A 16240-nucleotide genomic window follows, 5' to 3' on the forward strand; every position below is an offset into this window, starting at 1 on the left:
TTCTTGAGGAGCAAAACTTGCAGCTGACCTTTGACTTCCATATATACTCATATACATGAGTGAGTACATGTGTATGATATATCTGCACACAACCATGCACATGCATACACACGCACGCACACACACACACACACAATCTAAACTGTCCACATGCATACACACACATTCTCTAATGTACTTAGATAATAAAATAGTCTAAATAGTAGCATAGTTATATGAAAATCCATAAACATTTGGAGGGGTGACTTACAGAACACATAAACACTTCCAAAGTACTTGGTTTAAATATTATTCAAAAGGGCAGAAGTACTCAAATAGGTTTTTATTCATAACAAATACATCATAAACTTTTCTTTGTCATTCTCATGAAACAGCTCCATAAAACATACTAAGCTGAAACAACAAACTAAGCTGGCACCAGGATATGCCTTCCCCTGACTCTCGCTGTATCCCGATTGCACACTCATAATCAATCAAGACATGTTCACTAAGTCTGGGCGCAGAATTAGAATCCTTCCCCTTTGCTTCCAACCCTTCCTTTCACTGGACATTTCTGTAAGACCTACTTTATTGGAATGAAATCTACTTCCAAAGTGTTTTGTTGGGTTGTCATTCTGTGATATAACTACACAGAAAATTCTTTTCTAGGCTCTGCATCTGAATATGCAGAACCTTATGATGCTTCTCTTTCTGTCATGTTTTGTGATCATCAGTGAGTTAGGGAGCTCTCTACTTTTGGTCAGGGAGTCTGCATACATTTCACTTATCTCGGGTGTCTTGGAATTTCTATTGCTGTGATCAAATTGTATGACCATAAGCGACTTACAGAGGCAAATATTTATTCCCATTAAGTTTCTATATCACAGTCCCTGATCAATAGAAGTCAAGAAAGAAACTCAGAACAGGAACTGACACAGAGGCCATGGGGGTGAGGTGTACCTTATTGGTTTGTTCCTTGTGGCTTGTTCCTTGTGGCTTTTGATAGTATCTAACACCACCAACCAAGAGGTGGCACCACTCGCCACATGCAGGGCCTTCCCAAGTCAATCAGCAGTCAAAACAATGAACAATGAACTTGCTGATGGAGCTATTTTCTCAATTAAGATCCTCTCTTCCCAGATATGTTCATAGATTAAGTCAAGTTGACATGAAAACTATCCAACATCTCAGATGACCATATATTTGATTATAGCCTTAGAAATTAATAGCAGTTTACTGATTTTCAACTAATATGGAAAAGTTAACTCAAATTACCTACCAGACGTCTCCTGAGGAGACAATTTACATGGACCAACTCATAGAAAAAAAAGTTACCTAATCAATTTGAAAATCTCCTATAACATGGATGTAAATTAGCTATCAAAGCTGAAAATGTTTAGGGAAAAAAAAAACACTTCCATACATTGATTAAATTATTCACTCCATAAGCAGAAGCAGTTTATAAAGGAAAAGCCCAAGACTGATTGCTCAGGCTCTCTAGGGTAAAGGAAACAAACATGTTTTTAAAAGAACTTCTCAGCTTCATAAGGTATCCTTTGCCAACCCCCTAAGGAGATACCTCAGAATCTGCCGGAGGCTGCAGCAGCGCCTGCCCACTTTCTCAGCGGCAAGAAATATGCTCGGCAGTGATTATCAACAGGGGAACAAGATCAAAGGTTGAGAGAATGATTACAAGATAGGATTCCTCTAACAACCTTTTTTTTTCCTGTACAGGTTCTGAATGATGGAAGCCAGGGCAATCTTAAATTGTAGTCAATTACATGCAAAATGTGTTGCTTCTGAGCTCTGTCTGTGGGAGCTCCCATTGCTCAAATCTTCTGGGCATACTGACAACAGGAGCACCATTAAAGCCACAGTGATTTGCTGCCAGGACCCCAGTGTGACCCAATGTATACCTAACCCTTCCAAATTGAAAAGAAAGAAATAATTTTAGCCCACAGATTTATGGGAGGAGACCTGCATAAAGCCAAAAAGATCCTCAGTCTTTTTATGCAAAAAGAGGCTTGAGAAAGAAGAGTTGGCCAATTGTCATTGAAGCAATGTTACCCTGACGGGTGGGAAATAACTTTCATCACAGAAAGAGCTCCAGGTGATGTGAGCTTGTAACTGTGATGCTGCCGAGGCTGGTGGCCTTCTCCTGTTGTCACTAACTGACATCACCCAAAACCAAACTACATCGTCCTCAGCTAAGAGAGCAAACCCTATTTCTTGTTTTACTTACAAGGCAATTGTGATCAAGCAAAATGGAGGAAACATAGCTGAAGCCTAAAGATATCTCAAAGTCTCACCTTTAATCCTAACAATCTGATGGAATAGTTATGCCACAGATACACACACAGAGACACAAACACACAGAGACACATATCCTGTGTGTATATGCCATGTATAAGTGGTGTGTGTGTGTGTGTGTGTGTGTGTGTGTGTTTCTATGTGTGTGTCCTACAGGCATATAGAGGCCAAAGGAGGACAGGCTATGTCCTATATGATGACTCGCACTTTATGTCTTAGAGACTGGGTCTTTCTCTGAACCTGGAACTTCTACTCAGACCCTCCTCTCTGCTTCTCTCCTTCCTCATGCTTGGCAGGCTGGTCGAGGAAGTGAGGTTACTGGGAACTAACCATGCTGGGCTTGTTGGATGAGCACTGAGGATTCAAACTGAGGTCTCTACGCATGTGCAGCAGGTGATCTTGGTGTAATATCTCCCCATCCTCAGTCATGCTATATGTGAAAATTGAAGAAGCTGGGATCCATAAGTGGAAAATGGCATGTTGAGTGTGGCCCCGCTGGTAGGCAGCAGAAAGGGACTCCAAGTTTGTCTCAAATATCATTCGCTTTTTAGCACTACGATTCTTTAAGGTGGGGGCTGTTGTTTCTTCCTGGTTCCCATGTACTACTGAACATGCTCATTGCTTACTGGGTTCTGTGCAAAGATTTTATGAATAAACTATATATATATATATGTATATATATACATATATACATATATATATATTTAGAGAGAGAGACAGAAAGAGAGAGACAGAGAGAGAGAGACAGAGAGAGACAGAGACAGAGATAGTCTGGCATGTAACTGTTTTCTCTACGATTGAAATTTTCTATCCAGTAGGGAAGTGCCTTAAGCAAGAAGGTAAACAAACACAGGGAAATGCCAGAAATCAACCAGATTACTAGGCCCAGCTCTCTCAGAGAAGACAAGCTGTAAAGAAGGCACTGAGATCAGACCTGCTGCCTGAAAGAAGCAGATAGCAGTGAAACCAACAGGAGAAGGCTTAGGCCAACAGAGTCATTTGGAAAGAACATTCCGCAACCTGTAGGCTGTACAGTGCTCCAGGTTCCCTGCTTTTGTGAGCCGTCTCCTGTGCTGGGCTGGCCTTTGGTGATGTAGCTGCCATGGAAACTAAGGAAGCATTTCTGTTCATCTAAGTAACTCTTCACCCATAGTCCCATGAGTCACCCCGATCAACTCATTGGTTCATCAAGTTGGAATTTGATTGGATTTGTACTTTGGCCTTTCACTGTCTCCCTTTCTTGGCTGAGTAGCTGTATGTAGTAGTAGCCATACAATCCCAGGTTCACCTCAGTCTATCTAAAAAAAAAATAGATTGAACACATCCTATTATCAGTATATAGTGTGTCAATTTAGAAATAAGGTATTCATAAGTGTATTAGACTCCTGACTTCATCCTAATTTTTATTACAGTACACTGAGAAATAACAGAAACAAAAGTGATTTTCCAGTGGATTAAGATCGTCCTTTCTTAAAAGAATTTATGTATTTCTCTTTAAACATGTTCTAGAATTGTACTGATATTAGTTAGTTTTTTTAATCTTTTGGTTTAACCAGGTTATGAATACAGACTCAGTTCCTTTGTAGTAGAATATGATTTACAGGGAGCTGAGGAATCCATGTTCACTTACCACTTTAGAGTTAGTAAGGAATCTTTAAATAAAAGTTCAGTTCGGGCAGGTATTGGAGACCAAATAACTGCCATGATTTCAGAGCCAAACTTTTTGCCCCAGCTTTTATGGAGTAGAATCATTGGCATTGTGAGAATAAAGTAAAAATTTGCAGAGGATTGGAAGTGCAGAGTGCTGGAGCTGTTAGTCAGACAGCCATAGCGGCATGATTGCTGTATAGGAAGAGAGACAAAGGTCACAGAGACTTGTTGAACCTACAAAATTTAAATGCACCAAGAGTAAGGAATTCAGCTTCCAAGTCATAGAACAGAATTGGAGGGGTATCAGGGTCATTGATGGTTCATTGAGCATGGGCAGCACGGATGCAACATGAAATCTTTTCCTGAGGTAGACAGATTATCCAACAACCCCGTGAAGTCTCTTCTTTCTCAAATTCCAGGCTCATGGAACAATTTTTAGAAATGAAAAGTAGTTTATACAAGCAAACAAGCAAATATGCCTTTCAAAGCATATGCGTTTCCTTGCAACCCCTGGCCTTTTCCTCATTCAGCCTACATGGTCAATAACACAGTCCTTACTGAAACAGAACATAACCAGCACCAGTAAAAGGAAAATTCGTTTTTTACTCTGTGGGCTTCAAAAAAGTATTTCAGTGAAGAAAGAACTCCCTATGGATTTAGGGAACACAGGGAGGGTTACAAATGGTGCAACTTCTCACTGGTATGATTAATAATTCCCTATGCTAGAAAAAAGACAAATTTAGAAAGTAATCAAGAAGAATACAATATAGATGAAAAAACAAGGACTTCTTAGGACTAGCTCAGTGATTATGTAAGGACATAGATTTCCCAGACAGAGTTGTATGATTTATTTACAGATGAGGTCTGTAGCTCAGGATGTGACTAACATTTCAGAGATGAGATAACTATACAAAGTGATTAGGTCGTTAGGTACCAGTTAGGTATCCAAACGGCCGGGGGTTCAGTTGCTAACCAGTGCTAAGATCAATTTTGTGACTTTTAATTTGATAGATCTTTTTTTTTAAGCACAGGACTCAAAATATTTTTAATATTCCCTTCATCTTAGCAGTATTTGCATTTATGGGAAAATACTTGTGGGAATTATAGTGATAGATCAACATATTATAGAAAAGAGAATCCTATACTTAACTACAAAATATCTTTCTTATTATGTATTGCACATCCAAGATGCCGGTATGTCAGCCCAAAAATGGAAACAGACAATTCCATAGTCTTTCTGGCTTATTACATGGGTGACTGAAACAAAAGGAAAATCCATGAAGCAAAGAGATAGAAAAATAGAAAAGGTTTTGATGAACTATGTTAACATCAATATTTCTTATATACAGTTGTTAGCACCCACATGCTGTGAAGATATATAAATATATAGATTTATGAGTGACTAACATTTTAGCATAATGTTAGTGAATCATACCATTCAAAGAAAACAGATGAGTTATATAAAGCCCGAGGGAAAGTAAGATTTTAGAAGTAAAACAGAAAGCTTCATCTATGAAGCTGAAGGAGAACTCTCAGAGACCTCAACCATTATATTTGCTCCTGTGTAAGGATCTTCTATCTTTAAAATGTCACTCAGAGGGGAAAAGGTCTAAGTAAGACACTATAACAACTTTCTAAATGTCATATTTCTTTTTCCCCTCAAATTACTGGGTTAACAGAATGACATGAATGATTTTTAAATTTTCCTTTAGAGAAAAATACCTATTTGAAAATCATTCCACTTAATCCCTTCTGAGTCATTCCCCAAATACCTCACAGTGACAACAGTGACATTAATAATCTATCAAATAGAGGGATGGGAATATACATTAATATCTTTCCTTATTTGTGCATATTGATATCCATTGCCATCTAGATATAATAAACACCTTTATCTATTAATATATGCATATATAATAGCATATATGTGTCCTATATTATAGTAATAATATATGCCTTATATCTAATATTGTCTTATGACCCTTTTATTCAAAATATGACAAGTACAAATATAATAAAATTTATATTTACTATATCACTTATTATATAACTCTGTTCCACCAGGAAAAAGGATATGTCTGACATAGAAGCCTATTATAAATGTTAGACATGGAGCTGACATCACCAACAACGAACAGGAAGTAAACTATTATTAAGAATCTTCCGGGCTGGAGAGATGGCTCAGTGGTTAAGAGCACTGACTGCTCTTCCAGAGGTCCTGAGTCAGTTGCCTGCAACCACATGGTGTCTCACAACCACCTGTAATGGGAGCCCACCCTCTTCTGGTGTGTCTGAAGACAACTACAGTCTACTCACATACATAAAACAAATGAAATCTTTTAAAAAATAATCTTATGAGAATTACAACCAATAAAAATGCAAAGTTGTGGTGCCAGGTCCCAATAGATACAGACACAAAACACCTAAGGCTCGGGGAACATCACAGAACGGCTTCCTAGGAGACATAATCTCACAGCAAACTCCCTGACATTCTGGCTCTTAGGGATATCACAAGCTACATCTACAAAGTCTCACCAACATGATTGTTCACACATGATCTGAAGAAGGCCGATACACAGAGCTTTCTCCACATTCCCTCTGTTACTATCTTACATCAGGGGACTCAGGTGTCAGGGTCTCTCCACTGGGATCTTAGACACTTAATTTTGTGGAGCACTGAAAAGGGCTGCAGTGCTGGGTCAGTATCAGCATCCACTGACTGGGTCTCAGGACTCCAAGCATATGCCAGGGTAGTTCAGAAAGCCATAGTAGCTCACATTGTGAACAAAAGTAAGCCTGGCTCCATTCTCTGTCTCAAAAAATCCAGAAAGAAAAAAATGCATATTTATGTATAGACTCATACACATATATATTGGTAGACACACATTATGTTTTCTTAATTGCTCTGCTGCCATGCTTACTCTATCAATAATTCTGAATATGTGCATGTCACTCTTCTCTGATCTATACTATGCTTTATGTTAGGAAATGACTTATTGATCCTCATTACTACGACATGTGCTTAGATTTGTTTTCTGGGTAATGGAGATAGAGTCTGGTCGTTTTTAAAGAATCTTTCAACCTGTCTTATTATCATGTTCCTCAGTCAGTGTTACAATGCAGCTAGCCAGTGACAAAGAAGAATTACACAGACTGATTCACTATCTCATTCCCTGTTCTCCTAACACTAATTTTCTATTTTTATATTCTGCTGTCCTAGAGCTGGAAACAGCTCAGCTATCTTCTCAAGCTGTTTCACAGAGCTTATTTTAATTTTATATTTAGTTGGTAGAATTTTTTTTAAAAAAAAATCACACACACACACACACACACACATTCTAGAAGCTAAAGGAGCACTATGTGCAATGCGATAGGTAGCTTTTCAGTAGGTCTGAGTCCATAGTCAAAGCTCTTACAGCTACAGTCAAATGTCAACAACTGGTAAGAGAGTTGCTGAATAACCAAAGGGTGAAGGTAAGCAGCAAGTAAAAGCATGTTATTTCTGTATGCAGAGAAGCAAGCTGAGAGGGTGACTGGAAGTATATCTACTAGAACACTTAATTCTAACAGATTCATATGCCCCGAACTTACCTATAGAATTTCCAAGTTCAGAGTGAATTTCTTCTCAATACAATATTGTAAGTTTTTACTAATGTTTTTTTACAGCTCATTTAATTTCTCTGACGCCATGCTTTACCAATAATCCAGAACACATGAATGTGAATTTGCCCCAACCATTACATTACACCAGATTTTATGAGAGAAAATAAGGTATTAGCCTCCTTTGTAGTGACATATGCAAAACAAATGTTTTCCCAGGGACAGGAGATGCCTTTAAGCTATCACTCAATATTCATTCAGTCTATCTTCTGATCACGTTCAGCCGTGGGTGTTAAGATGTAGCTAGTCAGCTAATGCCAAAGAAGGGTTACACAAAGACATTCCCTCAGGAGAGAACACGATGGTTCCACCATGTTAGTAATGTCTGCAGCCAGCGTCAGTGTTAAGAAAAGCAAGAACATAGTCCTTGCCCTTGGGAAATTTGCAGGTAGTTTGGGAAATAAACAGATCAATACATCAATGTAGTAAATGCTGTAATACAGTGGTACACAGGACACTGTCATAGCAAAGTGGAAGTAATACTCTCTTCTCTCTAAGGAGGTCAGCAATGATTTAAGCAAAGGGACAACAAGTAGGGTGCACTTTAAAGATTGTTTTGGTCATCTACAGTATACCAGAATTTTATATGCAATTGTAAAGGGTGCAGTCTCAAATTATTAAAACTGCTTTACTCTTTTCAAAGTTTTGAAGATAGTTTTATTAATCAGATACTGAATTTAAACCAACAAATGATTATTGTTCACATCTGAGCAGGCAGAAAATTAATTAAACAGACAGATAGCAAGCAACTGTGATATGTACATGACATTTTGGAAGGGTGGGGAAACTCATGACATTAAGGCATCAAGACTAAAAAAAGGCTTTAACTTTTACATCTGAACTTTAATTTTGTATGATTGGAGTTTTTCATGAATGTGGAAGTTTTGAATATACTTCGGTATGGTAGAAAAAAATACCAGCCCTGTATGATACATGTGCACTAATTCCCAGAACCTCAAATATGTAGCATAAGGATATGTAGTGCTATGGCTCAGTGAAGGAACTGGAGATGAGAAGTAGCCTGCTGTCACAGTGAGCCCAGTATAAAAGACAGGATCCTTGTAAGAGAGAGAGGATGGCAGGAGTTAAAAATGGAGCTGTGTCGTGGAAGCCAGGAATATACTGTGATGTACTTGGAAGGCAAAGGACCAAGGAATGCAAACAGGCTAGACAATATAGAAAGATAAAGAAAAAGACTTCGTCTGAAGCCTCTAGAGAAATGCATCCCACTGAAACCCTCCTTTATTACTGTAAGACTTTAAGCAATAGGAAATGTAATATCAGAAAATGTAATATCACAAATGTGTGTTGCATTAAACCACGAGGTAGGTGGTAATCCATGGCATTACATAGTGACTAATACACTTGCCAAAATCATGAAGGGAAAACCAGGTTAGGTCTGTGAGCATAGAAGACCTCCAATCCGCTGCACATTGACACACAAAAGACAAATTTCCCAAACTGTTAAAAAGGGAGTCACTCACTAGCAATTTGTTATCATAAGTAAAGCTATAATCTTTGTGTGCTTTCTTAGCATTTTTGGAATATGTATTGAGGCTGACTTAACAATGCACAGCCATTGGGCATTTTAGTTATCTTTCATAAAAAGAATATGTTAAACTTTAATGTGTATGGGTGGGCCAGATACTCCTCTATCCAAAATACCAGATCAACTAAAAACTAAAGAAATGACCACAGTCTAGTCCATGGATATGGAGAAGAATTATTCATCATTGTGGCTAACTTGACACAATACCACACATCTTCCTGAAGTGACCTGACTTTATGAAGATCCGTGGAAGTGCTAAAGCCCAAATACAAACACAGATGTCACTCGAGGCAAACCAAACACTGACATAATTTCTCCTTCTCCTTATGAACAAGAACCTTGATGAAAAATTTTCCCTCAGAAATCTAACACCAAAACACAGATTCTCAGTTTACTGAAAAAATTATCAGGGTGCCGGGAAAAGGAAGCTATTAGTAAAATCTAAAGATTTCTGAAAGGCAGAAGCTTTAGAAAGGATGGAAATCTTTTAAACACAGAGGGATGAACTTTGTAAACAGGATGTTATCCTTGTTTACAAAGACTAGAAGATCCAGGAAGTAGACACAATGGCACTTAGTGTCTCTTTGTGTTTTGCATTACATATTTTAAAAGTATATATTTCCCTGTGGTGGAAACAGTAGACAGATCAGGTTTTAAAAACACCTGACATTTGACTTCCCCAACCTTAAAGTTTAACGAGGCAGACTAGAGACAAGTACAAAGGTCCTGAGACTGTGTAATAGAGAATTCTATTTGTGGGCAGTCAAGGAAAGCTTACTTGAAAGAACTGTAAATTAAACTGACAGTTAAATGAAAGGAGAAGATCCTTAGGAGGAGAAAAAAGTTGAATATGGCGGATACAGAAATAATTATTATACAGAATTCTGTCTAATACATGCAGTATAGATTTATCAGTATCAGATAGGATTCAGAAAGACTAGGAAAGATGATGTCTTGAATTATTGGTAGCAGGAGAGTAAAAGATACGTTCAAGAAATATTGAGGGGTCAGAGCTGATACACTTAAGGTAGCCAGATAGAAAGAAGCGTCGTTGGAATTGGTGTGATCAACTACAAATGGATTGGAGAACACTGAAAGAGTAGGTTGATCAGTAGGAATCTGTAAACTCTGGGACGTGATCTAGTGCTCCTGTAAGACATCAAAGGGAAGAGGCTTGTTAGGCAGTTGGTTATACAGATCAGTGGGGCAGGACTAAACTTTCTGTAGAAGATGAAAGTCTGTAGTAGTAAATAAGGGTTAACTAGTTTCATAGAGACAGATGAGACATTTTGAAGAAGACAGAATAAGCACCAAGAATCTCAGAAAAACACAGGCCATGTACATGACTAAATGCTAAGTTAGAAGATCAAGGGCTTAGAATCCAATGAGGCCCTGATCACCTAGGAAAAGAAAGAAAATCAGATGATGAAAATGTATCTACTCTCTTTATTACAGTATCTGTTTTTACCGTGGATCAATCCTGTGCTGTATGCCACTCAATGATGAACATGCTTTTAGAAGGAATAAATTATTTTGCCTTGTGCTTTCTTTCCTTCTATATTTTTTGTGTGTCCTTTTCTAGAATTCTATATTTTAGATGAGTCTTTAAAAATGAAATGAGTTAAGCAAGTTAACAAGTTAACTTAAGATTACAGATATATAACTAATTTAAGTTGGTCTTTTTAATAGAGCAGTTTTCCATCTCACTATGTTGACTGATGAGAAATAAACTGATGTGATTATCACAGAAATGGAAGATCTTTGCCTAAGGAGAAAATATAACAAGTGGGCGACGATCAAGGTTTTCTTTAGTTAATTAGGAGAAGCCAATCCAGTTTTCTCCATTGATGTTTTACTTGAAAAATAGGTTCACTATGGTAATTCTAAACTCACCCCACAGCAGTAGAACTTGAACTTCATTTTGTTCAAGGGTAGAACACACAATTGTGCATGACTTGGGGGTCAGATTGTACTTTTAAAATGAAGGATAGTTATTAGGAACAAAATGTCTCCTACAATTGATGAGAATGAGCCTGCCACAAAAATTACCTCTTGAAATACCATGCTTCTCCAGGATGCCTCCTGTTTCCCTTAGCTTCACAGCAAATAATTTTGATAGTCAGACGATTTTCCAGATTGGTTTCAGTCATTGTAATAGTCATAATCCCAATGAGGATCATATGCCCCTCAGATAAATTCTTGTAACACATCTCACCTCATCAATAGAATATAACTTTTGGTTCAATTAAACCCCCAGGGATACCCAAATCCCTACTTGATGTAACAACAAACAAACAAAAACACAATGTATTTTATACCATGAACTACTGGAAAAAACACAAGGCAGTTTTATCTTTAAAAGAAATAGGCTGCAGAGGGAGATAAGCTTATATTCAGGACTGAGTACATAGCAGGGGTACTCAAGAGTTGAGCTGATGTTAAGAGCTGTGTACAGCGTGTGTGTGTATGTGTGTGTGTGTGTGTGTGTGTGTGTGTGTGTGTACATGTTCTAACCATAAAAAATGTCAAGATGCAGGCAAAATTAAGTGACAAAAACATGTTATACACGTTATGGTTTGGATAAGAAGTGTGCCTTAAAACTTATGTGCTGAAGATATGGCTGCTGATCCACAGAAAGTTGAGCTTTTGGGAAATCACATGAATCCAACTTCGTGGTTGGATGGACCCATTAAGTGACATTATAGGATGTGGTAGAAATGTTCATAGATGAGCCTGTTTGGAGAGCTAGGTCACATGTAATATTCTAGTCTCTGGTCCCTTTCCCTCTTGGCTTCCATGCTGGTGGAAGGCAATAGCTTCCCTCTGCCAGGTCCTCATGCCATGATCGTCCTGCCTTGCTTCACGTTTAAAAACAGTAGAGCCAGGCAACCATGAACTGAAATCACTGAATTCAGGAAAGAAATAAATTCTTCTTCTTTAAGCTGTTCTTTTGAAGTCACATCAATGAAAAGTTACCATTATTTAAAGCATGATTGGTTGGGAACAAAATGGGTCTTGAATAATGGAAGTCAGAGAATGAGACTGAATAAAGCAAAATTATTGAGGTTTACCACTAGCAGTTTCAACCGTGAGTAATCATTTGTATTGATTGTCCCTAGGATTGCATGCCAATGTCTCAGAATATTTTATGTGTCATCGTTCAAAAATAAGGTTGCAACTGTCCATTTATTACAAAGTGTCAACTCTTAGGTTCAAAATACAGTTTAATCAAAATATTGAAAGTAAATTTGTTTTAAACCCCGTGACTTACTTGGAGCCTTGAGTTCTGCTATTCAAATAGATAAACACTTACCATAAAACATTCTATACTGGCAGATGTTTCTAGAAAAATTCCGAATCAGTGACAGCCTAGGAAAATAGTCAATTTCAAAGGCCCTTAACAAGCAAGTTGTTAAAATAAGAGGGTACTTTGAAGTGAGTTTTGAAAAGCCAGTATAATAATCATACTGTGAATCACTTGGGACAAAGAGAGAATGTCATCATCACAGTGAATGGGGATAAATGGACCAGATGTTGCTCACCTGAGAGACGACAACATCATTCAGATGGACAAGGAAAGCCCTAACCTGATCCTGGGAAATGTGCAGGAAAAGGTCAGCAGAAGGCTCGTGGTCTAGTCTGTGACACAGAAGCCATGGTGGGGTTGAGGCCCTTCTCCCTGCATCTGTCACTTCTAACTGCAAATCCCACCGAGAAGCAGTGTCATTAAAGTGCCCAGCCTTCCCGGCCCCTTACTTCAAATCTGCTTCCTATGGCAACCAGCCATTTGCACAGAAAATTAAATGATGCAACCTGCATAACCTGAGAGGTAGTCGCTGTGTCCTAAGGTTGTAAAGCTGCGTTTCCCACCTTTCTAGCCAGTATGAATATAGGATCATTAAAGGATAAAGGACATTGCCTCACACTGGCTCATCGGTCAGAGGTTGAAGTTGTAGTTTACAAATAAATGGAGTAGCACACACCTTTTTTTTTCACACAGTGCTGCAACTGTACCATTTATTTCTTCCAAAGAGCGTCTAAGCAGCTTAGGGCATGGGAGTCATTGAAAATTTAAATTTTAACCTTTTCACTTGGTGTTTAAGAATGCCCAGAATGCTTGCATAGATACTAGTTGACTTTGAGGATCATGCACATAAAATTACAGCATGGCCCACATTTCTCTCCGTACTTTACTGTGTTTGCACTTCCTGCATAGAAGTATTGAGGAGACAATTTACTCCTTTCTCCCAGAAAACAACTGCTGAGTATCTCTGTTATATAAGGCAAGTTTCCAAAAGTTAGAGTTAGAACAAAACAAACAAATAGCAATGACAACACACAGAAAAAGAAACCGAGCTTATATCTTTGTGAGCCAGATCTACTGGCAAGTAAGTGTATGAAGAATATGAGAATATATCCAAAAATAAAACAGCAGCATATTGTGGCCAACCAGGAGCCAGATCTGCTATCCTATCTTTAAACTAACCTAGGAGAGTTAGGGTATAAGTAAGTTGGGGACAAGAAGATGACAAAAATTCTTGCTAGTCAAACCAGGAGAAGAATGTGTCAGATGTGACCTTTGCCTTGGCATTTGCAAGAGGCTCCTATTACCTCCTCTTGACAATACATTACAAGGCTTGATTTTGAAAACATTCCAAGACATAATATTAAAAAGTCAAATAAAATGACTTGCTATTCAGTCGAGAGACCTCTGGTACTTCATTTAAAAAAAAATCCAGTTGCAGACATTAACGGCAAGCATTCCAATGCCTTCTTCGGGGCTTTGCTCTTCCGCAGCCTTTCTGGAGGTAATTATGGGCGTGAATGAAGATTTCTCCCAGGTCTCTGATACTGAGATCACTTCTAGACATTGTTTCAATAGAATTTAAGTAAGATGTGATGTAAGTAAGACCTTCCAACAGGTTCACATCCGGTAGATCTTTGGCCCTAGCAGATCTTTTAATGAATAGTTTTAAAAATTAGGCATATCAGCAACTACTTTGTATTTCTGTAATGAATAAAAACTGATTCCTTTTGCCTTAAAAAAAGCTGAAATGAATGAACCCTGAAGTTTCCCAAAGTAGATCAGGCTTGAAGGCAAAATTCAAATCCTTAACTAACTGGTAGATGTGCAATCTGGTTTCTGCTTCTGTTGTTTCTCTTCTCTTCTTTACCTCGCCTAACCCCATGGCTCCAGGATTTACTTCTCTATGCCTCTTTCCCCTGAGCCATTCTTACTGGAAACTCTGCTAAATAGCAAAGCTCTCGAGTGCTGCAAGTACCTTAGTCCTTTAAGGAAAAATTAAAACAGTCTTTTTTTTTTCTATCTCATTCCAAGCAGAAATCTTGCATAATCACTGCTTTCTAAACACTTTGGCCAACACTCACCTAGACAATTTCAGCTAGCATGGAACCTTTTCCATTCCCTCTGTCTCCCAAGGTAACAGCAGTAAAGAAACACATGTTTCAAACATTCTTTCTTCTTGCTTGGCTGGGCTTTTACCTTTCTGGCGGGGATCATTTTGGCAAACTGTTTTCTCTGGCCTGTATAAGACATGTTCTCAGAATTGACTTCCCAGCAGTGGTGAAAGAAACAGACAGACAAACATGCTTCTTGGATTGCTCTTTTGCCAAACATTCCTCCCCTTTTATGGTGAAGCCAAATGAGGGAGGTCATAGACTGCTCATTGACAGGGTCCTGAAGCAGGCTTTGAGGATGCAAGGTAAATAAATCAAACCCCAGAGCAAAGTCTGGTGCATTCCCCCAGGACATTTTATTTCTCTACATCTTTTACATTCTTAAGAAAAGAATCCCAGGGTTTTCTTACTGCATGCATCCTGCTTCCTTCTTTGAGGACCCCGATGCCAGCTAAGGTTAGTACAACAAAATCAAACTGACAGAGCAGGAGTAGGCGATTCTGGCGATTTTCTAGGTCTTTGAACTGCAGATCAATTCTGGGGCTGATGACACTCTTTTAACCCACCTCTGAGGGTCACAGAAATCCCCACTCTTTGTGATCACCTGTGATTCCAATTCTGCCAATGTCACCATGCTCTGACATCAAAGTTAGTAACTGAATGATAATGTGGGAACCGAGCCTCGCAGGAACCCAATGTTTGTTTCTTGTTAATATTATTGCTGCTCCTTGCAGTACCAGCAAAGACATCGTGCACACCATCACAATGGGGCAAAAGAAGGCAAGGGGGCAAGTAGTCAGTTATTAGCATTCCAGTGTTTCTTGAAGAAGCACATACTAATGCTGTGAGCTGAAAATAACGCAAGTTTCCAACTTTCTGGGTGTCTAGTACCTCTGATCTCCTTCCACTAAAACCCGGTAATTCTCTCCAGTCCATAGCAACAGAGAATATTTCTAAATATTTTCAAATATTTCTAAAATTTTCTTAAGGTATGTAAATGTTCCAAGGTATAAGTCAAGGTGCATGACAGATTGCCACACAGTGATGAATGGGGAGGAAATAAGGAACTAGGCAGGCAAAAAGTTTTAAAAACAAAGAAATAGGGGCAAAAAGTAACTCCAAATTACACATCTATGTCTCTAATAACGTCTCATATTATCCTAGGTTGGGTTTCCCAAAATACTGTTCAGAATCCTTCAACTTCCACAACCCCAGTTAGCATTTCCTCTAGGCTCCACCCAACAGTTACTTGGCAAAAGTCAGACACTAACTTGGCTCACACATAAAAAGGACTTGATCGTTCAGGGAAACATTTTGTCAGGGCCCACTCCTCATGCCACCATTTTATAAAACACAACAACCTCTGTAGCTGTTGTAACTTTTCTTCTTCACTAGCTTCTTAGGGGTATAATTTCTTCTTCTTCTTCTTCTTCTTCTTCTTCTTCTTCTTCTTCTTCTTCTTCTTCTTCTTCTTCTTCTTCTTCTTCTTCTTCTTCTTCTTCTTCTTCTTTCTCATCATCATCATCATCCTTGTATTTGAGCTGCTCTTATAGAATGCTGGTTGGTTTGGACAATTCTTATCTCCCCTTAAAGTACGAATTTTTGAAATTAAATGTTAGGAATAGAGATCTGATATGGGCCATTAAATGAGAAAATATACATTCCTTAAGGACA

The 16240-nt window shown here is 38.4% G+C and overlaps 1 protein-coding gene across 1 annotated transcript in view; it reads right to left on the reverse strand.

Annotated features, from left to right (window-relative positions):
* Dlg2 (discs large MAGUK scaffold protein 2) overlaps window positions 1–16240 on the reverse strand; it is a 1821467-nt gene that overhangs the window by 1276786 nt on the left and 528441 nt on the right.

Source organism: Rattus rattus, chromosome 2 (genome assembly GCF_011064425.1).
Source record: "Rattus rattus isolate New Zealand chromosome 2, Rrattus_CSIRO_v1, whole genome shotgun sequence".
Taxonomy (NCBI): domain Eukaryota; kingdom Metazoa; phylum Chordata; class Mammalia; order Rodentia; family Muridae; genus Rattus; species Rattus rattus.